Below are 25,052 nucleotides of genomic sequence, written 5' to 3' on the forward strand. Positions count from 1 at the left end.
CGATAACTTTCTAAAAATACAATTTACACCTATTTTTTCTAATCCTGTTCATGATTTGTCTATTTTCTTGATTATATGATTTTTTTATAACTGATACTAACTTGATAATCTGTATCATTTGTATCATTTGTTTACAAACACTTATGGATTTTTGTATCTTTTTTAGTTATAGTTGGCCTCCAGTAACTAAGGGAAAGACCCCTTTCTGTCTGCTCCTTCCAGCCCTCCTCCAGGCTCTCAGCTTCCCAGACCCTTATGCAGTTGGTTGAAAATTCTACAAAATTTTTCACTATTTTTCAAGACTAAAAAAAATCAAAAACTTTAAGATATACTTTGAAAAAATGTGCAGGGAGAAAGCAGCAACATATTTTTTCATAATTAGGCTTTTTAAATTTTTTTTAACATTTGTCTGTATTTAATGTGGTTCAGCCACTGATACTTCATCAAAATAACAGTTTCTTTGCTGAGTTCAGGTGACCAAGGAATAGCCACACCCTCAGAACAAAACAAAACACACACACAAAAAAAAGAAAAAAAAAACAACACAGAATCATCTTTAACCTAACTTTTTAAGGATGTTTCATATCTCCATAAGATTCTGTGTTTAGTTGAATTTTAACTTCTTTTTGTATTTGAGGAGAGTGTGACTCTTGAACTTGAAACCTTTTATTCTAAGTAACTTTGTGGTTTCTGGTGAGGTTAAGGGGGTGAGAGGGTGAAGGGAAAGTGGGGGATTCTTTTGTATCATAACATGAAGTTTCCCACACAATCTGCTTTCAGGTGCCAGACTTCAAGTTTTTCTTACACTGGTATACTTTGATTAATTTTACTTCCCCTTTACCCAAAAGTTTTAACAGCATTTTATCAAACTGCACTTATTTAGAACAATTTTAAAAAATATAGTTATAGTTCACTTCACCAGTCTGCACTTATTGCTATGGTTTCACTCCCCTGCTATGCCACTTTTTGGTGTCTGAAAAGTAAACATAGTATTTTCCATATTTTACCCAGTTTCCTGTAAGTATATACTGGAAAGAAAATCAGGTCTGGAAATATTCCACTTAGATTGAATGCTATATTCAAGAAAATAATATTTAAATATGCTAAATATATCTCCAGAATTTCTCAAGTAGCTACGCTTAAAAAAAAAAAAAAAAAAAAAAAAAGAGAGAGAGAGAATATCCTGAAAAGAAAAACCATGGTCAGCTTCAAGAAAGCAAAAATAGAACCTAAGGATTTATCTCTAATGATGAATTATAGATGATAAATACAGAATAACCTCATGATTTTAAGGAAAACTAGTATTCGATCTGGTATTCTAAACTGAAGCAGACTGTCCTTTAATGATAAATAAAAATAGATTTTCATAAATGATAAAATTCTAAAAAGCTATTTTCTGTGCCTAATTTCAAAGAGAGTTACTCAATATAGGAGAAATATAAAACAAAGGGAGCTGAATTTGTGGACGAAACAGTGGCTATAACTACAGAGCTGAAGAAAGTTATGCTGATTCTTCAGTAGACCTTGAAAATGGTTTTGTTAGCATACCTCAGTCCTACCTTCAAAATGATGGTTTAATAGAAATATTAGCTAGTGAGTAGTCAAGTGACTGAATTTAGCAAAAGTTAGAATATTCTAGTGATCTATTTTCCTCACCACACACACAAAAAATGAATATTAGAAAATACAGAAAAAAAATTGAGGAAAAATAAAGTAAAATCCCAATAAACATAAATAATGGAAACTCAAATTCTGCATATGAAATACAGTAAAATGTGCAATTTTTTAACATTTGATGGGATAGAAGAAAGTAGTATTGATTGTTCTTGATGGGAAGAACATCCGTCCATGAGCAGCATTCATGTCCTGATATTGGATATCAGAAAGGCTAATAAATTAGACAAAGAAATCATTCTTACTTCTGGTGTGTGTTTTGAGATGAAAACTATTTTAAAGTCAAATCTGTGAAAATTCCTACTGGTTTTTAAACTTTATAAATTTTATGTAGACAAAGAATGCAACACATAATTATTTTTAAAAGAGAATAACTAACTGATGAAGCATGAACACAGGGACTTGTAACTATTAAATAATACAGTGGGGTGTAGTGGTCTGTACAGATGCTGATACTCAGAAAAAATAAAGTGTCCAGTGTAGATTAAGCAGGAAATCATAGAACACATATCATTATGATTACATAAACAATAACCAATTAAACACTAAACACTTTTAATATTTGACTCTTTGACCTTAAGAGAAAGAAATGGCCCCATAAGCTAAATTGTTTTTCCTCCCTCTCTCATTGCAATTGGAGAAAATAATGGGAATCCTTAATACTTTGTGAAGGGTCTTCTATGTATATATTTCAAAATTATGATCAATATCAGACAAGTAGTAGTAGGTATTGCTAAATTTAGTTGCCTTTTAGAACTTTACAAAGTTGCAGATAGATTGGAGGCTACTGATTTGGGTGAAAATTTTGGAAACTACTGTTTTATATAGTCCTGGGGATTGAACCCAGGGGTGATTTATTACTCATATATATTCACAATTCTTCAGTATTTTATTTTAAGACCCGGTCTCAGTTACCAAGGCTGGCCTTGAAGTTTTGATCCTCCTGCCTCAGACACTATGATTTTTGAGATTACAGGAGTGTACCACCACATCAAGCCTGGACACTATCTTTTATATTTTTTACACGAATCTAATAATCAAAACTATTTTAAATATCCCTGCTTTTTCTTTGTTATAAGATATTCAATACTACCTTCCCAAATTGATTTTCACCATCACATTCTTTTTTTTTCAAAAGGCCAATCTTCATGTTGTGTAGTTATACATTTTTTTTACCATAAAAATATACTCAATAGATTGTATTCTGAGTTAGCAAGTCAATTTTATATGTTTCAGAAAAACAAATTGCCATAAATTGTTCTGGTCATGCTATTAATAGTAGTACCTTTCTCTTAGTCATCATCAAAAAAATAGGAGGAAAATTTAGTAAAGTCAAAATCTAAGATTCAACAATTGGCTAGTTGTTTCAACCAGATGTTTAGATTTGATTGATTCTCTTTAAAATTTCTTATTCTGATTGCTCTGATGGCTTTTCCTATGATATTTAAAGCTCAATTTAAAAGCACTGGTTTATGTGAAAAGTGGATACTAAGGGAAATAAATATCTGGAATAAATTAATATTACTCAATATATTTCTGATGATTATGTACAGCTTACTCCTACCATTCTGAGATTGCAATTCATAGTTTTAAATGACTTCCATTCCTCACTATATTTCACTAATCAGCACATGCAGAAATAATTTCTCAACAAATTTATATTAAATAAGTAGCAATTTAGAGAAAATCAGATGTACTTCACACCTGTGAAATTAAAAAAAAAAAATATATGTTGCATTTTGCCAAAGAATACTTGGCATATTCAAAGAATAAAATGAAGAAATATTGCTTTCCTTTATGTCATAGGGAACAGTTTATTGTCATGTTTTTTCAAAAAAGCATTGACAGGATTCTGGGGATTTGACTCAAGCGGTTGTGCACTCACCTGGCATGAGTGTGGCCCGGGTTCGATCCTCAGCACCACGTAAAAACAAAGATGTTGTGTCCACCAAAACTAAAAAATAAATATTAAAAAATTCTCTCTCTCTCTCTCTCTCTCTCTCTCTCTCTCTCTCTCTCTCTTTCTCTCTCTAAAAATGGACAGTTTCCTTATGAAGAAATAGTTGTTATTGTTTAACATAAATTTTACTTGAATTTTTTTTTAAAATTTTTACCCATCTGAACACTGAGAAGGTATTTGCTGTGGTCAAACACAGTGAGATACTGTTGTAAAATGCATATCTGGAACATTTGCAATTGTTCTCATTTTATATAATAGCATCATGCACACTCAGCACGAAAAGAGGTTGCTCATTAATTTTGGTATCAATACTGGGTTAAGTACATTGAAAAGATGCTGAGAAAATTACTTCTATAATGTTGGGATCTCCCAGTTCTTTGTTTTCTTTTTTCCTGTGGTGCTTCTACTATTGATATTAGTATGTTAACTTTAATTTGAATTGTCCATACAGTTTCTTAAAACATAAGACACTTAGAATTGAGGAAGTCACATATAGCATGTTTATTTCATAAACTGATATAAGATTCAATAAAATACTTCAGCATTATTAATGCACATTTTATCAAAATTCCATTAAATCACAATGTGAGATACAGTATTAAAATTTTATATAGCTAAAGGTTTTTTAACATTGAATTATTGGAACCCTAAGCAAGTATGTAGTTCCAATTATTCATTTACTTAACTTCATTCATTCATAATATAATAGTGGATAAAAACCACACATCAGAGTGCATGTTTTCGAAAAAAAATTGTTTGGTGAATTACTAACAATGAAGCATGCAATTTTTATTTATTATTGGTTTATCATACCCACAACTTACCCACACAGTAAGATTGTTATAATATTCAATAAGTTGTAGCTAAAAACATGAAATACCACATATCATATTGTACAGATTATATATATTCTCATATTATTTCTTCATCCTTTTCACAAATATTTATCAGGAATTTACTATATGCTAATTAGAACTAAGTTCATCCTAATTATTTCAGATATTTAAAAAAAAAAAAAACCTGCAAGACCTCATTTGAAAAGGACAATATCTATTTCAGAAGTAACTACTGTTTCTCTAGTGAATAATGTATATAGAAATCTGCTAAGGTGTTGGGGTATGCAAATATATTCAGGATGCATCAGAGAGTGCATATGAAAAAAACATACAATTTATCATGTTATATAAATGAAGTAAAATATCATACCAAAAGGTTAAAAAATTAACTTTTGGGGAAAAAAGCAAAAGGGTGCACTAGTATTTGAAATATGCTAATAATAAATTTTACTATAATTAGTTGTTTCTGGGTATCATTTCACACTTTACTTTAATTATCTATCCATTTTGTTAAATAACCCTAGGGTGTTATTTGAAAATATTGGCATTCAGTGAATAATGCCACCAATTTTCTGTTCTGCAATATTAAAGAACTATTTCAAATTTATTGCAATGAATAGTTTTGTTTAAAGGTAACAATAGTTTTTCAATGTACAAATTACTATGATAAATTTGGGTGACCCCAAAAAGTCTTTAACACCCATATTTGATGCGTTGGTTTCTAGATTGTCATGGATCCCTCCTAGTAAATACTGACATGTGTGAAAGGTTTAACAAGCATAGAAATTTTCTTATGAAAAATAAGCCATGTTGTACATGGGAAGTAAAAAAGTAAAGATGCAAAAGTACTCCTCTAAACTTGTATATGCTGATACTACACAAGGTTATTTTAATGATGTCTGCTTTGGGGTAAGGAAGCAGCTTTTCTTATACATTATGACACAAACTTCATGTGCTGACATTCCCATTTACACTTTAATAGAAATTCATTGGATTGCAAAAAGGGCCTTTGGTCCAAATCCTAAACTCACTATTCTTCCTTACCCTACACTGGAATCCTGCCTACTCTCTCTATTTCACTGCAAGTTCTCTTTTACATTCAGTAGTCCCAGGTACAAGATCTTAGGCCATTGTCTATGGATTTAGAGGATTCATCTCTGCAGAACATAATTCAAAACTATGTATCCAAATCAAGGGCCCAACAAACTTGTGTGCTTCAGATCTTACCTAGTTTTCTATTTACATACTTACATTTCACCTTACATTCGTACAAATATCCCAGTTGCCCAATACCTGTATTCATCCAGCAGAATGACTCCTATCCCAAATCGAACATGATATGTCCCTTAACCATACTCTGTTCCCTCAATCTATTTTCACATGACAGCAGGTCCTGAGTTGATCTTGCCATACAGGTATGTAGGGAAACCTACAGCTGCTGAGAAGCTCAAAGGTAGATGGAGAAATGATCCCTGGATCAAATGTAGGCAGCTAGGTAGGACCTGTGAGGTCTAAAGTCATCTTCCATGGCCAACAACCCAGTCAGGATGAAAGGATGAGGCTGAACCAGCCTCTCGCTTCTCAAAGCAAGGAAGATGGACACAATCAGTTCTGTGTGGATTGCTGATCCCGGGCTCCTAGGGTATATAGACCTTTATGTCTTGTGAAAATGTCACAGGAAGGTGGGGCAGCCTCCATCTCATGGGACCCTTGGAAACAACTGTTAGGACAAAGTGGTTGCCAAGGCAGTGACCTCATTCACTTCCCTGAAGGAAGTGACCTCACCTCACTTCCTTGGTGATGGAACTCTCTGAACTTGGGATCCAGGAGGCGAGGCATCCAGAGGCAGTTCCACTCCCAGTGGGCTCACTTGATTGTCTGTACTAAGGCCAGAGTCATTCTTTATTGGTACCTAGTGATGTGTGGATAGCCAAATGCCTTGAATGGTCTCAACAGGGGCCTTTCCTGAGAAAGAAGTGTTGGCTCATTGATGGCTCCTGACAACTACACAGAGAAGGCCAAGGAGACCAGAGCTGAGACAGGACAGGCCACTGCTGAGGAACTTATTTTCACCCACCAGTCAGAGGACAGAGTGGATAGATGCAGACCAAATACAGGGGTGGTTTGTGTGTCTCAGTGGGTATGTGTTTCAATTTGTCATTTTGTCTCATGTTCTGAGAACACGAAGGAAAAAACTTGTTTTTTTTTTTGTTGTTGTTGTTGGTGGTGGTTTGAAATGGACTGTTAACTAGTGAGCCTTTTTATGTCAGTGGATCCCACTGGGTTTGTGGTTAAAGAGAGTAGAGAGAAGAATGCAGCCATGAATGTGTCCTGTCTAGTGGAAATCTTTGCAGGACTCCTCATGGCTAATTTATGAATGGACTGCTAGATGGGCAACATCTACCAAGATCCTAAGTTTCTGTATTCTTCCTGATTTTTGGCCACTCTCTGAAGGGGTTCGAGGTTTTGTGTCCAAGATGTGTACCACATTCAAGCTCTGTGACATGGCCATGGACTGGATTGCTGAAGGGCATGCCAAGCATCTCAGAAAACACAAAAATTAGCATGACTGGTAAGGATCTCTCTGGAGAATCCCTGCTTGCATAGATAGTAACCCAAGTTGCATGATCAGGAGCTGTCAGTGCCACAGTGTTCAATTAAAGACAAGTTTTTCTCCAGGCTTCTTTATTCCCTATTGTTTTGTTCCCCTGAATGTCAGGGAGGTGTTTGCCTTAGGGCACTCCTTTGGGACTCCTCAAGAAAACAGTTTCAAATCGAAATGAAGAGGCCTAATCTGTGCGTTTTAAGTAAAGTGCTTTGTAAAAGCTGTGTCTTAATCAGACTCTTGGCCCTGTGTGTGGCTGTGAATTACATTCTCAGCACCCCAGGAAACTCAAGAAAAATCCCATGTGTCCATCCCAATCTAAAAGGATGAAAAAGAAGTGTACTATTGGATGAAGTCTCTTGCCTTCCTCTGGTCAGGCTCCTGACCCCGATGAAGTCAGAACAGGGATCCTCTGGGTCAAATGAGTTGTTGCAAGCCCTCCAGTAACTGGTACACAGGTGTTTGGGTTTTTTCATGAGTCCAGTACACATAAAGAATCTACCCTTGGCAGGCAGGAGGCCTCTAATTTGACAAGCAGAGCAGTATTAACTACAGGCCCATTTTATCTATCCTGTTTATCAGGAAGGGTGTCCAGGCCACCATGACATTTGGCATATGATGGGCATGAGAGCTTTCTTTGCACACCTTCTAAGGCTGCTCACCCTATAGAAACCCCCAGCCAGAATGTTATGATAAGTGTCTGTATGGAAGAAGATGATGGCCATGTGGGAGTGTTTTTGTTAGAATAGTGGTCTTTTGTGTGGTGATTGGAAAAGATGACTGGGTCCACCTCAGCTTGAACTCTGGTGCGATGCCATTAGAGAATGAGTACTGGAAGTGATCTCAGAGAACGATTGCCATGAATTGTGTTGGGATTTTAGAAGGCCAGGCATTAGAGGAGCCTTTGGAAACTGAGATCTAGGCCGAGGGTGGCTTTTTCCACAGCACTGGGAATCTCAGCCAGGATTTCACATGATTTTGTTGTTAAAGCCTTCTCAGCTATAGTTGAGAGCCAAAACTCACAGGAACCTCATATTTTAGACCCCCATGGGCCTGGAATCCTGTGACCTTTCTCCACTCTTTGGGAACCTTGTCTGCATGCTTTTACTGAAAGGAGATTCCTCAACACTCAATCGCTCCTGAATGAATTAAAACCCACAGTGTCCACTTCTTCATTCTTGAAATATGGCTAGGCCAATACCATGATGTTTTTGAGAAACCCATGACCAGAAATCCCTGGATAACCTTTAGATCTCCTGTTGCTCTTTATGACTGAACCAGCGAGTGCCATTTTTGACTGAGTGGAATTCATGACCATGGTGAAGAACAGAGAGGACAGTGAGTAGGAGCCAGCAGGGAACTTGGCCTGGAGCAATGGAGTGCAGGTGTGTGATCCAACATCTGTTGCGAGCCCCTGTGGTTCTGTCATTGGCTTCCAAATGATATGTGACTGACAAGGTGCAGCCAGTAGACCCGAAAATATAAAGGCATGTTGTTGTGGGGAGAGGATGTGGTGCAATGCTCAGAAACAAGTTGCTACGCTCAAGTGGGAAAGATATATGGGGTAGCAGCCCAGTTTGTGTTTTTGCCTTCAGACACTGACTCACCCCATGTGGCAGATCTCCCTCCAGCACTGTGTCCTGGTTGACCTTTTTTGTATTTCAAAAACAAACACCAATTTTCCAGGGAAGCTGCAAGAAATGCCATTAAAACTGGGCTTTGAGCCAAAGGCTTCACAATGCACCCAGGGAGACATTCATACCCCAATGGCCACAGTGACCTGCATAGATAGGATTGAGCTTTGTTGCCTCCTGTTCTTATTGGAAAATATGAACCCATGTCCTCCTGTTCACATAGACTCAGACCAAGCTTTTATGATCTCACTACAAAGGAAGCTAAAAGACCAAGCTATATTTCTAGTGGATGAATGACAGAGGCAGATAGTCAAGAAGTCATTAGGCCAGCAAAGATCCATGTTTGTGGAATGTTTACCCTGTCCTCTACTTTTGGGATCTCTTCTGCCACACCCAAGTTTGTGAGCTCCTCAGAATTTCCAAATCCAGATATGTATTCACAGATTTTTTTCCTCTTCTCCTCTCATTGTGTCTTCTTTGGGATGATAGTAATGTCCAAGCATTGTGGTGGATGACAGTGGAAGATTTTTATGTGCCACGTATTCCCATATGTATTAGACTCATTTTCCGTTTTGCCATCTGAAATATTGAATCTCTGACACTAACCCATAACCTTCTAGGCTCTGACTACTTATCCTAACATCGATAATAATAATCCTAAAGGAATACAAGTAGAGGCATTAGATAGGAGGCATGGTGTATACTTGGACTTGCCTTTTGCTTCATCAGAGATACATATTATAAAACCTGTGACATATTTTTCTCATATTACTTCTCCAAGAATTTTCAAAATCAACAAATATGTAACTTCCTGTCTCCCTGTCTCTGTCGCCTGTGTCACAATGTATATTTTTATATACATATATATAATCCTACTGCCATCACAGGTATATTTTTGAGAGTACTCTCACTTTGGTAAATACGAATTTCATGAAGAGATCACTGCCCCCCAATACACTGAAGTAACTAAAAATTCAAGCTGTGGTGAGCTTTATACTTTAACAAGTTTAGACATGAAACAATTTAGAGGAAAATGAATATTTTGGGTACATATGTGAAGGATATATAAGGATATATATCCCCTTAGGAATTTCGATTGGCATACATACTATTACATTTTAATGTATTAAATATATATATATATATATATATATATATATATATATATATATATATATATATTATGAATTTGGAAACATGAACTATATGTGTCATATACTTATACTACCTTGATTCTTTCATGTCCATCTGTGTGGATTTATAATCAACTTTTCAGGAGATATTTTTCAGAAATATTCATTTTCTTGACATACATATTCATTTCAGAATACTCAAAATGAACTTCTGTGAATATTGAATACTAACCCTAATGTTTCTACAGTAAGTGACCCAGTTTAACATCAATGAAAGTATATTCATATGGGACATGATGTGTATTTTGAATTAAATTTTTATTCAAAATTGTTATATTCCTATTTCTTCAGTATATATACATCATTCACTTTCATTCACTCTCTGTATCAGATCCCATGTATTTCTCCATTAGATTGGGAAATTTTCTCATATTATGTCATTGTAAAGATTGTGCAGTTTAGCTGTTGTGAACTGTGCCGCTATAAACATTGATGTGGCTGTGTCCCCGTAGTATGCTGTTTTGAAGTCTTTTGAGTATAACCGAGGAGAGGGATAGCTGGGTCAAATAATGGTTCCATTCCACATTTTCTGAGGAATCTCTATACTGCTTTCCATAATGGCTGCACCAATTTGCATTCCAATCAGCAATGTATGAGTATACCTTTTTCCCCACATCCTTGCCATCACTTATTATTGTTTGTCTTCATAATAGCTGCCATTCTGACAGGAGTAAGATGATATCTTAGAGTAGTTTTGATTTGCATTTCTCTAATTGCTAGAGATGATGAACATTTTTTTCATATATATGTTGATTGATTGTATATCCTCTTCTGAGAAGTGCCTGTTCAGGTCCTTGGCCCATTTGTTGATTGGGTTATTTGATTTTTTGGTGCTTACCTTTTTGAGTTCTTTATATACCCTAGAGATTAATGCTCTATCTGATGTGTGAGGGGGAAACATATGCTCCAAGGATGTAGGCTCTCTGTTCACCTCACAGATGGTTTCTTTGCTGAGAAGAAACTCTTTATTTTGATTCCATCCCATTTATTATTCTTGATTTTAATTCTTGCACTAGAGGAGTCTTATTAAGGAAGTTGGGGCAATCCCACATTATGAAGATTAGGGCCTAAGTTTTTTTTTTTCTATTAGATGCAGAGTCTCTGTTTTAATTCCTAGGTCCTTGATCCACTTTGAGTTGAGTTTTGTGCATGGTGAGTGATAGGGGTTTAATTTCATTTTGTTACCTATGGATTTTCAGTTTTCCCAGCACCATTTGTTGAAGAGGCTATCTTTTCTCCAATGCATGTTTTTGGCACCTTTGTCTAATATAAGATAATTGTAATTTTGTGGGTTAGTCTCTCTGTCCTCTATTCTGTACCATTGGTCTACCAGTCTGTTTTGGAGCCAATATCATTCTGTTTTGCTTATTATTGCTTTGTAATATAGTTTAAGGTCTGGTATAGTAATGCCACCTGCTTCACTCTTCCTGCTGAGGATTACTTTAACTATTCTGCATCTCTTATTTTTTCAGATGAATTTTATGATTGCTTTTTCTATTTCTATGAGGAATGCCATTGAGATTTTGATCAGAATTGCATTAAATCTGTATAGTGCTTTGGTAGTATGGTCATTTTTATAATATTAATTCTGCCTATCCAAGAGCAAGGTAGGTCTTTCCACCTTTTAAGGTCTTCTTTGATTTAGATGCTCTTCAGTGGATGAATGGATTTTAAAATGTGGCATATATATACACTGGAATTTTACTCAGCAATAAAAGAGAATAAAATCATGGAATTTGCAGGTAAATGGATGATGTTGGAGAAGATAATGCTAAGTGAGGTTAGCCAATCCCAAAGAAACAAATGCTGAATATTTTCTTAGATATAAGGAGGCTGATTCATAGTTGGACAGGAAGGGGGAGCATGAGAGGAATAGATGAATTTCAGATAGGGCAGAGGGGTAGGAGAGAAAAGAAGGGCTAAGGGGATTAGCAAGGATGGTGGAGTGTGATAGACATCATCATCCAAATATATGTATGAAGACATGAATTGATGTCAACATACTTTATATACAACCAGAGATATAAAAAAGTGTGCTGTATACATGTAATAAGACTTGTAATGCATTCTGCTGTCATTTAAAAAAATCAATAAAAATTTTAAAAAAACATTTAGCCAATGTAAAAAAAAAAAAAGAAAAATTGTGCATTCCTTTGGTTTGTATCTCCACACCTTCATCTCTTCTGATAAATCTTAAATTTGGTCTTTTCATGTTATTCCATGTTTCTCAGATGTTCTGTCCATGGTTTCTTACTGTCTCTTTACAGTCAACTTTATATTCAAGAGTATATATTTTGTCTTTATTGTCTGAGTTTCTGTTTTCCATGTGGTCTAGTCTGTTGGTGATATTTTCCATTGAATTTTAAATTTTGTTTATTGTTTCTTTCACTTTGAGGATTTTTTTTTATAATCTCTGCCTCTTTATTGATGTGATCTTTCACTTCCTGCATTTTCTCTGATATCACCTTTCATTTTGAAGATCAGTCTAATTATGTACCTTCTAAACTCCTTCTCTGACATTTCTTCTACTGCATTGTCTATGGATTCTATTGTTGTAATATTTTGGTTTGTTTGAGATGCTCTGTTCCCTTGACTTTTCACATTGTTTGTGTGTCTTCCCATCTAGTGGTATAGATCTGAGGCAGTAGAGTTTCTACCCCTAGTCTTATAGTGTCCCTGAATGCTTCTGGTACCTCACCTTTAAGGGAGAGAACAATATTAACAGCATCCAATGCAAACAACAATATACAACCTTAGTCTAAATAGCTCCTATTAAGGTGTCCACAATTTTGTTGCAATAAACATAAAGGATGTGTTTAATTTTTGTGTACAAGATAAACAGTAAGTTTGCTAAAACGGTTTACCATTTCAAATTATGAACATAGAAGGAACAGAAAAACTGTAGGATGTGATGTTTATGAGGGAGGAAAGAAGACAGATGTAAAAATTTATAGTAAGTGTGAAGAAAGAATTAATAGAGGTTGGTTGTTAGCATGAGAGATGTGAGCAAGAGAATCCAGGGAGATAAGTGAGAGAAAAAATATATACAGATTTTTTTAAGAAAAAGTAAAAATATAAGACTACACAACCAAACTGTAATATACTATTCAGACATCCCACTCCTCAATAAATTGACATTTGAAAAATATTTGGATTCAAAGATGGTAGAGATGTGGGGGTGGGGCTTTCAAAAATTTTCTCAGCTTCCCTCTCCACTGATAGGTGGGGTTGTCTGAAGTTTAATGATAGCTCCAGTCTGGTGAGTGGCAGACCAGTTGGCTGGGCTAGCCAATAGTAAAGTGCCCACATGCCCTCTTCCATGCAATCTGATGGACCTGGGCTTCAACTTCCCCAGGCTCTACCTTGCTGCAGTTTCAAGATCTCAATGCCATTCCAACTTGCAGAGAGACCACTAGGGATGTGGTCACACAAAAGAGCATCCCTGTAAATGGGCAGTCAGATAGTGGCCACTAGTGCACCCAGCAGGAAAACCTGGAGGTGCAACCAAACCTGTAGGTACCCTGACAATATATCTCCAGACCCTGGCTGGTAACCCAAGATGGTGGCGGCTTTGTGTAACCAAACCTGTGGGTAGTCTTTTGACAATTGACTTCTAGCCAGCAATGGGCGGGGGCAGCAGGCAGTCTGTGGGTGGTCTGCGGGCAAATGAAGGTGCATGGCGGGTGGATATCAGCTGCAGTGATGGGCAAGCAAAAAGCAGGCAAATGGGCAAGCAGCAGCTGGCAATGGTGGTCAGTGAGCGATCTGCATGCAAAAGGTGGGTGATCTACTGGCAAAGGGCTGGTGATCACAGTGACACAAATGGGGTACAAAGAGCAGGGGATTGGTGGGCAGTGAGGGTTGACTCAGAGGAACAGTATTTCTTCTGTTTGAATCTAGAGTCACAGAGTGACAAGGAAGGCAGCCTCCCTCTAGTTCTCCAAATTGGATCCCTGCTGCCATCCAGGATTTTTAAAGGTATGTTTCCCAAACTCTTCCTCATGCTTAACTGGAGTACCCTGAGCCCGTAGATGTAGGTGGAAGACTGACACTTTACTCTGTTTCCTATGTGATTTTGTCTAACTGAAAAGATTCTTTGGGTATTGATATTTTCAAATTCCTGACAGAGATAAATATTTAGATTTTTGTTGTTGTTGGTACTAGGGATAGAACCCAGGGGCTCTCTACATCTGAGCTACACCCCTGGCTCTTTAAAAAGTTTCATTTTGCATCAAGGTCTTGCTAAGTTACCCAGACTGGACTCAAACTTGTGATCTGACTCAGCCTCCTGAGCTGCTGGGATTACAGGCATGTGGCACTCTGCCCAGCTCATCATTATTTTTTCATATCATTATACTTAACATTTTTAAGTCATTGGGTGACCAAGATAAACTGAATAATTTTGTGATAGTTATACTAAATGTTTCATAAACATTGTTTAAAAGATAAATGTATGTTTTTTATTATTATACAACAAGATGATATACATAATATAGATATCTGAAAAGAGAAAATAAAGGAAATAGTAACACAAATGTAAAAGTAATCTTGAAAATTGAAAGTACCACATATTATTTATTTAAACTTTTTCTTAAAATGTAATTTCAAAAAACAAAATATTAGTTGCCCTGATATTCCTTATTTTTTTAAACAAGTAGTTCAGATATAAAAAAATAGTTTGATTTTCATTGATAAGTTATTAAAGGTGTGTCCAAAAATATCTTCAAGTTAGTATTAGGTTAGATTACATATTGCTTCATAGAAGTTTACCATGTCCCATCACCATACTGGGGATTGAATCCAGGAATTATGCTCTACCACTGAGCTACATCCCCAGTCATTTTTATTTTTTGAGACAGGGCCTTCTAAGTTAGAGTTTTCCTCAAACTTGTGATCCTCATGATCCAGCCTCCACGTAAACAGATTATAGGCATGTACCACCATGCCCAGTGATTTTTTTTTAATGATGAAAATATTTTGTCTGTTTGCTCTGATTTAGTGTTGCTATTGGAGTTAAGTTTCTAATTTTTTTCATGTTCCACAACATTCACATCATCATTTCTTTGCATTTCTTAAGTATCTGCAAAGAATAGTAGCCTTTGGCAAATCAACACTGGAAAGTGCCAACAAATTTATTTGGTAATATTTGCATAATGTAACATTTGGGTTTTTTAGAAAGGTTCACAGCACTACATGAATCATAAGTTGAAACTGCCAATTGAAGGATTTGTTTTGCTTCCACAATGTGTTATTTCTTAGAATAGCATTGATAAATTTGCATAAAGAACACTATGTATAACTTTTTAAGGGTGATTCACCAGTACCAGCAGATATGAGGCACAGACATGTACATACAGTACTTAAGTGAGAAAGTGATTAGACTGTGACCACTTCTTTTTTATGGGCTCTTGTTCTGTTTCCTGGAAATGTTGACCTTACCTGTAAACTCCACTTGTCAACTTTCCTTGCTCTTGGTTTTGAGCTTGACTTAAATAGATTACCCTTCAAACAGTCATGGTTCTAAACTGATTATTAAACTTTAATCTCAAAGTACAGTATAACACAGTTCCCTCTTTCAACAATTTCTTGATTGAGATTTGAAAAATAGATAATTTTCCCAAGAAATATTGGAATTCCCACACTACGAGTTCTCTTTTTAACCTAGTTACAAGTTTAACAACTAGTGTGATGGCTATATTGTTGATTTAATTAAGCTTTTGTTTAAAGGCCTTCTCCTTTTACTGGTTAGGGATAAGAAGTTATTGCTTCTTCTAACTCTGTAAGTATCTGAATTTCTAAACCTTTTGATCCTCTTTTGTTCCCACTTGCAATCCTACCATTTCCCATCTGTCTCTTTACCTTAAATTATCTTACCAAAAGCTGTTAATATAGTAATCAAAATACACTATTAATGTTGTTATTGAAAGTGTCCTAACAGAAAGATTACCTCTAGATAGGGAATAGGGGTGGAAGGGAAAGGGAGGGAAAAGAGGAATAGCATGGATGGTGAAAGGACACCCTCATCATTATACAAAATAAATGTATAAAGATGTTAATTTGGTGTCAACATATCTTATATACAATCAGAGATATGATAAATTATGGTATAAAGGTGTATTAAGAATTGTAATGCAAAAATAAAAATAAATACCTCTAACTATAAAAAAAGAAAGTATCCCAACAGAAATAGATGTTCATGAAGTACATTGTCTTTCAAATATTAGAGGCAACAGTATATCAAATCTTCCATCACCACAGAATGTGGATTTCCTCATGTAGTCTCACCATCTGTCACCAAAGCCTCAGTAATAGTTTAGATTTAATTTATGCCAGTACTCCACTTTCTGGATTAAGTCCTATATTGGTCAAAATAGGCTAGGTTATACTTCAAGAACAAAAATTCCTTAACTCTAGTAGATCATAACAAAATGTTTTTCTCTTTCACCTTCCCTTCTGAATACACAGAAAGGCTCTGTTCAAAATAGTTCCTCAGAAATTCAGCCTGATGGAGCAATCACTGTCTTGAATATGACTGGTCAAACTGCCATGGGGAAAAGTGAGTTCTAAAACCTCTAATATCAATAATTAAATGCTCTAAACCAGAAGTCTGTTTCACTCACAACTCATCTAGCCAGGAATTAGTCACATGGTCACACAAAAGAATTACTTGTTGAAATAGCAGGGATGACTGTATGCATAAGAGCTGAAATTCTGACTGGAGTGAGATGAAATCTTAAGAGTAGTTTTGATTTGCATTTCTCTAATTGCTAGAGATGATGAACATTTTTTCATATATGTGTTGATTGATTGTATATCCTCTTCTGAGAAGTACCTGTTCAGGTGCTTGGCCCATTTGTTGATTGGGTTATTTGTTTTTTTGGTGCTTAGCTTTTTGAGTTCTTTATATACCCTAGTGACTAGTGCTCCCAAGATGTAGGCTCTCTATTCACCTCACAGATTGTTTCTTTTGCTGAGAAGAAACTTTTTAGTTTGATTCCATTCCATTTATTGATTTTTTATTTTAATTCCTGTGTCAAAGGAGTCTTATTAAGGAAGTTGGGACCTAATCCCACATGATAGAGACTAGGACCTACTTTTTCTTCTATTAGATGCAGGGTCTCTGGTTGTATTCCTAAGTCCTTGATCCATTTTAAGTTAAGTTTTGGGCTGGGGTTGTGGCTCAGCGGTAGAGCGCTCGCCTCACACGTGCGAGACCCTGGGTTCGATCCTCAGCACCACATACAAAAATAAACAAATGAAATAAAGGTGTTGTGTCCAACTACAACTAAAAAATAAATATTAAAAAATGGGGGGCCAAGTTGAGTTTTGTGCATGGTGAGAGCTAAGGGATTAAAACAACAATAAGTGTTGGAGAGGATGTGGGGGAAAAGGTACATTCATACACTGCTGGTGGGACTGCAAACTGGTGCAGCCAATGGAAAGCAGTATGGAGATATCTTGGAAAATTGGGAATGGAACCACCATTTGACCCAGCTATCCCTCTCCTCAGTCTATATCCAAAGGATTTAATAACAGCATACTACAGGTACACAGCCACATCAATGTTTATAGCAGCACAATTCACAATAGCTAAACTGTGGAACCAGCCTAGATGCCCTCCAAAAGATGAATGGATAAAAAAAGTGGCATTTATACACAATGGAATATTACTGAGCAATAAAAAGAATAAAATCAAGGCATTTGCAGGTAAATGGATGGAGTTAGAGAAGATAACGTTAAGTGAAGTTAGCCAATCCCAAAAAAACAAATGCCAAATATTTTCTTTGATATAAGGAGGCTGATTCATAGTGGGATAGGGAGAGGGAGTATGGGAGGAATAGACAAACTCTAAATAGGGCAGAGGGGTGAAGAGGGGAAGGAGGGGGCAGGGGTAATTAATGATAGTGGAACGTGATGATCATTATTATCCAAAGTACATGTATGAAGATACAAATTGGTGTGAGTATACTATGTATACACCCAGAGATATGAAAAATTGTGCTCTATATATGTAATAAGAATTGTAATGCGTTTGGCTGTTATGCACAAATAAAAATAAATAAATAAAGAAAGAAATAGCAGGGATAAAAAAAATCACATTAGGTTTAAAAAAGAAAAAGGAAATTGACTTAGAAGAATGGAAAAAAATTCTAGATGAATAAATTCTCAGCTCTTAAGAGTCTATGCTGAGACACGAAGCTTTCCAGAAGTATTGTGGTAGGAGAATTTTCACTTTTCATGTTACAGACTTATGTAGTGCTTTCATATTTTCGTCTAAAGATTATTTTAATTTAACAAAACAAGTCTGGATGACTTCTAATTTAAAAGTAAAATATTCATCAATCTAATAAACTACACACTTAGAAATCTAGTACAGTTAATAAAAATGTAGACCAAAATTTATGAACTAAGAGTTTCACAATATTACTTATAATAGTGAAAATAAAAGACTGGTTATAAAAGTATAATCTGCCTATACAAAAATATATAGCAGGGATTGGCAAACTTTTGTTTAAAGAACCAGATTGTGACCCTGTAGGCTTGTGGGCTATATGGTCTCTGTCACATATAACTGCACTGTATATAGTCGAACATATAAGACGCTATGTAAACTAAATACCAAAGAAAATATATAAACAAAATGGCATGGCAGTTCCAATAAAATTTTGTTTATAAAAATAAGAGGCCATGAGCTGGGGTTGTGGCTCAGTGGTAGAGCGTTTACATACCACATGTGAGGCACTGGGTTCGATCCTCAGCACCACATAAAAATAAATAAACAAACAAACAAATAAAGGCCACCTGTTGGCCATAGTACAGTAATTAAAACATCTGTAAGGCAGTGGTGAAAACCAAGATATTTTAAAACTACACTATAATGTATAGTTCTCAAATTCTCCATAAATGGTATACTTTACTTTAAAAATATTTAGGGAGAAAAAAATCATTTTAAAAAGTGGTTGGAGTGGACAAATAATACAGGCAATATTTCTGTTCTGCTTTTTGAAAAGACAAATGATTCCAGAATTACCGGGGATATTTTCCAGAAATCAATATCTGAGGGATTGTGTATTATCAGCCATCATTTAGGCCATTAATATCTGCAGCTAGATCTTCATTTATAGCTTTCTCCATTAATCTTCATTATAATGACAGTATATCATCAATAAAGTTTAACTATGCTTAGTATATATATTTAATAATAAAATTAATTTTATAGTAATTTTAACAAGCAATTAAAAATCAGCTTTCATTAACTATAAAAGTAATTTGACTCAATATATCTCCTTCATTAATCATATTATGGGTTTTGTTACAGATGTGTTTAAGTTCACACAAAATGATGTGTTAAAAGTATCTTTTAGTCTAAGGCTTTTGGGTTGAAAATGAATATTTTCACAACTTTCAAAAATCTATGTCTGTATTGATCTGCAGATGCTGCTGAATAAAAAAAAAACTAAAAAAATAACTGCTTCTTTTTAACAATCAGAAACATGTAAATTATTTAATTTCTTAGCTGAATAAAGGTCTTAGTGCTATAATAATCCAGTAAAAATTAAGCATTTATAATGGTCTTTTAGTTCCTGTATACATAAAACGTCCTATTTCATTAAAGTCAATATAAATGAAAAGTCATGGAGTAATTTTGTTGAAACAAAAATAATGTCAATCATAAAGTCAAATAATGACATAACAAAAGCCTAAAAAAATGTAATGATGTTGGGGCTGTGGCTGTGGCTCAATGGTAGTGTACTTGCCTAGTGTGAGTGAGGCACTGGGTTCAATTCTCAGCACTGCATATAAATAATTAAAGGTCTATCAACAATTAAAAAATATATAAAAATGTGATGATGTTAAAATTTCAATAATTATTATATAAAGTAAAGTACATGCTTTTCTTTGCTAATAAGAGATTTACTAATCCTGTTGAGGTTTAAGTCTTTGATTTCTATTAATAAAAGGGATGATTAGACCTTTTTATTTAAGATAAGTCTTTTATTTCATATGCAAATAGTCACCTATAGGAATAATATGTGAAAGTACATTAGTCATCAATGAGTTGTTTGCAAAAAATGTTTTTTGTTTCTTTTTTAATGGTGAGGATTAGGCAAGTGCTCTATCACTAAGCTCGTCCTCAACCCCCAAAATGAATTATTTTAAAAGAGAATATTCAAGATAAATGCTAGGAATTATAGGTGTGGTGGGAAAACAATAATTTCAGAATCAGATCAAATTGGGCAAATCTTGGCTTTGTAACCTTAGCCAAATAATTTCCCAGATATTTGGTTTCCTTATCTGTTTACTTAGAGCCCAAACAAAGCAACTCATTCTTTGTCAGGTCCTCTTAACAAATGTCTATAATAGCTCTTTACAAATTAATGGGGTAAAAGACAAAACAAACAAACCAAAAAAACTTATAATTTCTTCCCTAAAACATTTGAGAGGCAAAGGAGAAGAAATAACACAAATAAAAAAGGTACTCAGATTTTCAATATTAATTAAATATTTAGTTCCATAAAATGAACATAACATGTCTTAATATCATGAAACTGCCCTTGTGTTCAATAATAATTCTATTATTAGGTAACAGAGAACTATGAGCCATCTTGGATAATCTTAGGCAAATTCACTAGTGTGCCTAATCTAACTGGCCTTCATATCCACATTGAAGGTGTCTAAGTACTTTATGCAAAACATGGTCCATGGGCCAAATCCAGCAACATCCTGTTTTACAAATAAAGTTTTACTGGAATATAAACAGGCTTTTTATTTACATATTATTCATAGGCTGATTTCAGGCTACATGGCAGAGTTGTACAACTATCACCACATGACCCACAATTATTTATTATCTGGTCTTGAGGAGAAAAAGTTTGCCAACCACTACTCACTGATCACTACTCAAAGATTTAGTTTGTTTATTTGATGTGTTAGTTTCTGATTGGGGATTAGACAAAGAGATTGTGTAAGAATGTAAACCAATTATGCTACCAAGTTCAATGCTTATTTCAACTTTATTTTTTATTGCCAGACTTTCTCAATAAAAGACAGTCAGATACAGATTCCTTTTCTCAGTTGTAGGTAAAAATCATTTCATTGACCAGCTACTTTGAATATCACTACTCTAAAGGTATATGGTGGAAGAGGGTAGAAATTACCCAAATCTCAAAAGGGATTTTGGTGTTACTTACAGATGTAATTTGGCACAAATTTCTATAGAGTTTTGTGGCATAAGGTGATAGGCTTGGCAACAAATTAAATAAAACTGAGAAAGTGGTTCTTACAAAGACATTTTTCTACTCCCTGCTCCTCTATCGTTTATATTATTCCCCAAATTTTCCCTGCTATAGATTTCTGTTTCAACAAGGTAAAAGATGACAGTTAATGGGTTTCCCTGTCTTTTCTTGTGAGCAGGAAAGATGAAATATTAGTTCTTCATCAAATATTCAAGAAAATAATACAATCATATATTTTTTCCTATTTAGTCTGAGCATATTTAAAAATGTACAATATTAAATTGTATTTCTGTTTAAGTAAAAGAATTAATAAAGCAATTATTCTCTGTAAATATTGGCAATATTATCCCTTGTATTTTAATTTCTGATTTAAAATAAATCATGCCAGGTGAAGACTACAGAATGGAATTCTAATAACAAATTTCTTTGAATGAGTATACAATTTCTAACAGCACCAAAAGTAATCTGAATCAAGCATTGATCTGAAAAGTAAAATGATTTAGGGACAGATTTTTATTGCAAATATTTACTCAAAAACTACTATACAACAGAATTTTAATAGCCACTTAAAACATTTAACATTCAGTGAAAGAAAATTTAAGAATTCAAAGCACATTTTAAGAAGTAAAAATGTAGCATTTAAATAAAGTTTATTAGTACTTAAAGCAAACTATTATTCTTCATATTATTCTATATCTATTATGTTCTAGATGATAAAAAACTGAAAAATCAATTTAGCAGTCAACTTATGGGTAAATTAGGCTACTTTCCCCAAACCAGTCTTCTATATCACTCTTTTAGGTCCCGTTTGAAGTTTCTATTTTACAATTAAGAAAAAGTCACTTAAACATGACTGAATACATGTTAGCACATGTTTTCAGTTTACTGCTTTACGTTATCTACATTATACCATACTTTGGTTTGGCTTCCAGATCATTTTTATGGGTCTATTTCTAAGGAAGATATTAAAACAATATTAAAAGGATAGTAGCTACAGGAGTTTCAACAATGAATTTCTACTTTATACAACTAATACATCAAGGGATTTTTTGCGCAGCTTACATACTGACCAAAAGCACAAATATAAATTTATGTTTTATAATTCCACTTTCACTTAAAATTTAATTAAAGGTAAGCTTACAGCCTGGCAGGCTAACACTTGTTATGGAGGTACACAGATTCAAAAATTCTGTTTACATGCTTCTGACAGACTGGAATGTTATACTGAATTCAAAATTAAGTTTGTGTTCATCCAAATTCTCATTAGATCAATTTAGCACTCTAAGCATGCTCCATTTGCCAGCATTATACTTAAAGCCTTTATTAACCATGCCAATCAGCCATTATTTAAAATCTATTACTCTGAAAAGTACATGATTTCCAAATCTCTTTCTTTAAAAGTAACTTAAAAGGTTATACAGATAATAAGGATTTTAAGCTTAGGACTGAAAGTTTGAAAAATTTTAATAATATAACTAATCTCATAAATCCATTCATATCTACAACCAAGTCCTATTTCTCCAAAAACATAGCCTTTGATCTCACACTTAGCTTTCATTAAAATCCTGTTCCTGTTTTTAAAAACTTGGAAATCCATACCATGCATGCTGTAGTTGGTGAACTGATTTAATAACTTAGATTGAACATACATGTGAAGCGTATGAATTACCTCCCTCACATTTTCTTATTTCTGAACTCTACCACAGCACTACTGAGCTCACCTGATTGCACTGTTCCAAATGCTCTTTCTGTTGGCGTGCTACAACTTAGAATGACTAAATTATTTCAACTTTGTTCTTTTTCATCTGCCAAGTCTACTGTTGTCTCTCCTGTGCTTGGACTATCTTCTCCAGGAATGTCATTTGTTTGATCAGATACTACTTCATCAGTGTTGGCAGAAGAATCACCATTTTTCTGAAGAATCTCTGTACTTTCATACTCAAGTACCTCTGATGGTGTCAAAGGTTCCAAATGAATACTGCCTTGCTCGCTAACATCAGAACTAACAGATTCTGATTCATCTCTTTTTCTCAAAAACTGATCAATGCTAACATCACCTGATGGTAACCACAAATCCTTAATATTCTTCGAAGAAAACCTAGCTTCACTGGACTTGTGATCTTTAATCTGATCACTTGAAATTATGTTTTCTGAACTTTGGCCCATTTTCAATTCCATTTCCTGACAAATGTGCTGTCTTTGTTTTTCTTTCTCCATTTTATCTGCCTCAATATTTGAATCATAACTGAAGATTTTCTTTGAGCCAGTTTCCTTGCCTGCAAGACAGTTATTATTTTCTTTATCTGAAACTGTTGTGTTTTCTTCACTTTTTGTTGCTAATGAATCTTCAAATAAATTTGTATCACATCCATTTTTTTCTTCTGGTGAAGAAGCTTTATGTTGCTTGCTGAAAAAGAAAAAGTCATTTATTACCTTTTTCTTCATAAAACAATATATTTGAGCACCATCAAAATAAAGACATTTGCTAAGAGAAAAAAAATCAAGGCATCTTTGCTAACTGAAAAGGAAAACATATGCAGATTCCCTGTCTTTGATGGGAGGTTACAATTTAGGAGGAGGCCATTTTTTTTAAGCAAGACTGAGAGAAACTTTGGAGACATGTTAAAAAGACACTCAGGTAGTCTATCAGCTGATTTTAGTCTCAGCTGTCATTATTTCATCTGTTTAAGACCCTGGCCTGTTTTTAGTTAAAATTTAAGTGTTGTTATTAATTTGTCAGAGCACCTAACATGAGGAATATATTTGAAAAAAAATATCTTTTTCTATACTGGTTTTTGTATTCTCTTATGCTTAAAAAGTCTTTTCCTATGCAAAATCAGATATGCATTGACAAACACGTCCCTAATTTTTCACTAGCTTGATTAAAAAAAACTGCCTGAAAAAACATATACATATATACAACATAGGCCTATCTTTGTGTGTACAGATTAAAACTACCTGCAACTCCCAATGAATTATGCCAATATCCTAGAAACAATTTCAAATAGTCATTTATGATTTATTGAATTAATATATCCATAAAGCTATTTTTCTAAAATTTATGCCATTCCATTGATCTGTTTTTAGATTATTTTGGGGCCAATACCACACAGTCTTAACAAAAGATTAACAATGTACTTTATTAGGTAGAGCAAATCACCTATATTCTGTTACTATTCATAAATTTTATAATTTAAAAACATAAAGGACATTTATTTGCACAAAAATGATCATTAAAATTGTGCTTAAAATAGTAAACACACAAATTAGTATCTAACATGGAGAAATAATAAAATACATTATGGTATTAATAAATGGAAATATATAAATCTTATTTTAGTTTGCCAGTTTCCAAACCAAGTCTCACTGAAATATTCAACTTAATACTGATTAAATCTACAAATTAATTTGGCAAATCATCCATCATGCAAGTTATCTCAGTAAACTTTTTCTTTGTTTTATACACATTTCTCATTTTTGTTACTATTGTGAATGAGATTTTTGTTCAGTATGTTTTATAATCTCTGATCTATCAGAAAGATTCTGTTTTTTTAATTTTTTTACATTAAACCACCTTATTAATTTCAATCATTATTAGTTAATTTTCTTAGATTTTTACTGGTCAGTTACATCACATGCACCACCTACCTACTCCAGAACTCAAGGAAATTTGATAGATGAAGATAAGGTTAGATTACTTTACTACTAAAGTCCAATATATACTTTCATAAGGCCTTATTCAGTTATTTACTTTTGGGGGGACAAGAAATTAATTAATCTCAACAGACTACTAATTAATCCATTGTAAAACACAGAATAAATAAAGAAAATGGTAAAATACTTAATCTAGAACCCTGAATAAAGTTCTAATTAGAATGCTTAAAAGGACTATGAAACATGTTGTGTTTCATTG

The 25,052-nt window shown here is 34.3% G+C and overlaps 1 pseudogene; it reads right to left on the reverse strand.

The window, feature by feature from the left end:
- Positions 1-22,924: 22,924 nt before the first annotated feature.
- Positions 22,925-25,052, reverse strand: part of LOC143388626 (zinc finger protein 280D-like) — a 93,058-nt pseudogene continuing 90,930 nt past the window's right edge.

The sequence above is a fragment of the Callospermophilus lateralis genome, unplaced genomic scaffold (genome assembly GCF_048772815.1).
Source record: "Callospermophilus lateralis isolate mCalLat2 unplaced genomic scaffold, mCalLat2.hap1 Scaffold_121, whole genome shotgun sequence".
In the NCBI taxonomy this organism is placed as follows: domain Eukaryota; kingdom Metazoa; phylum Chordata; class Mammalia; order Rodentia; family Sciuridae; genus Callospermophilus; species Callospermophilus lateralis.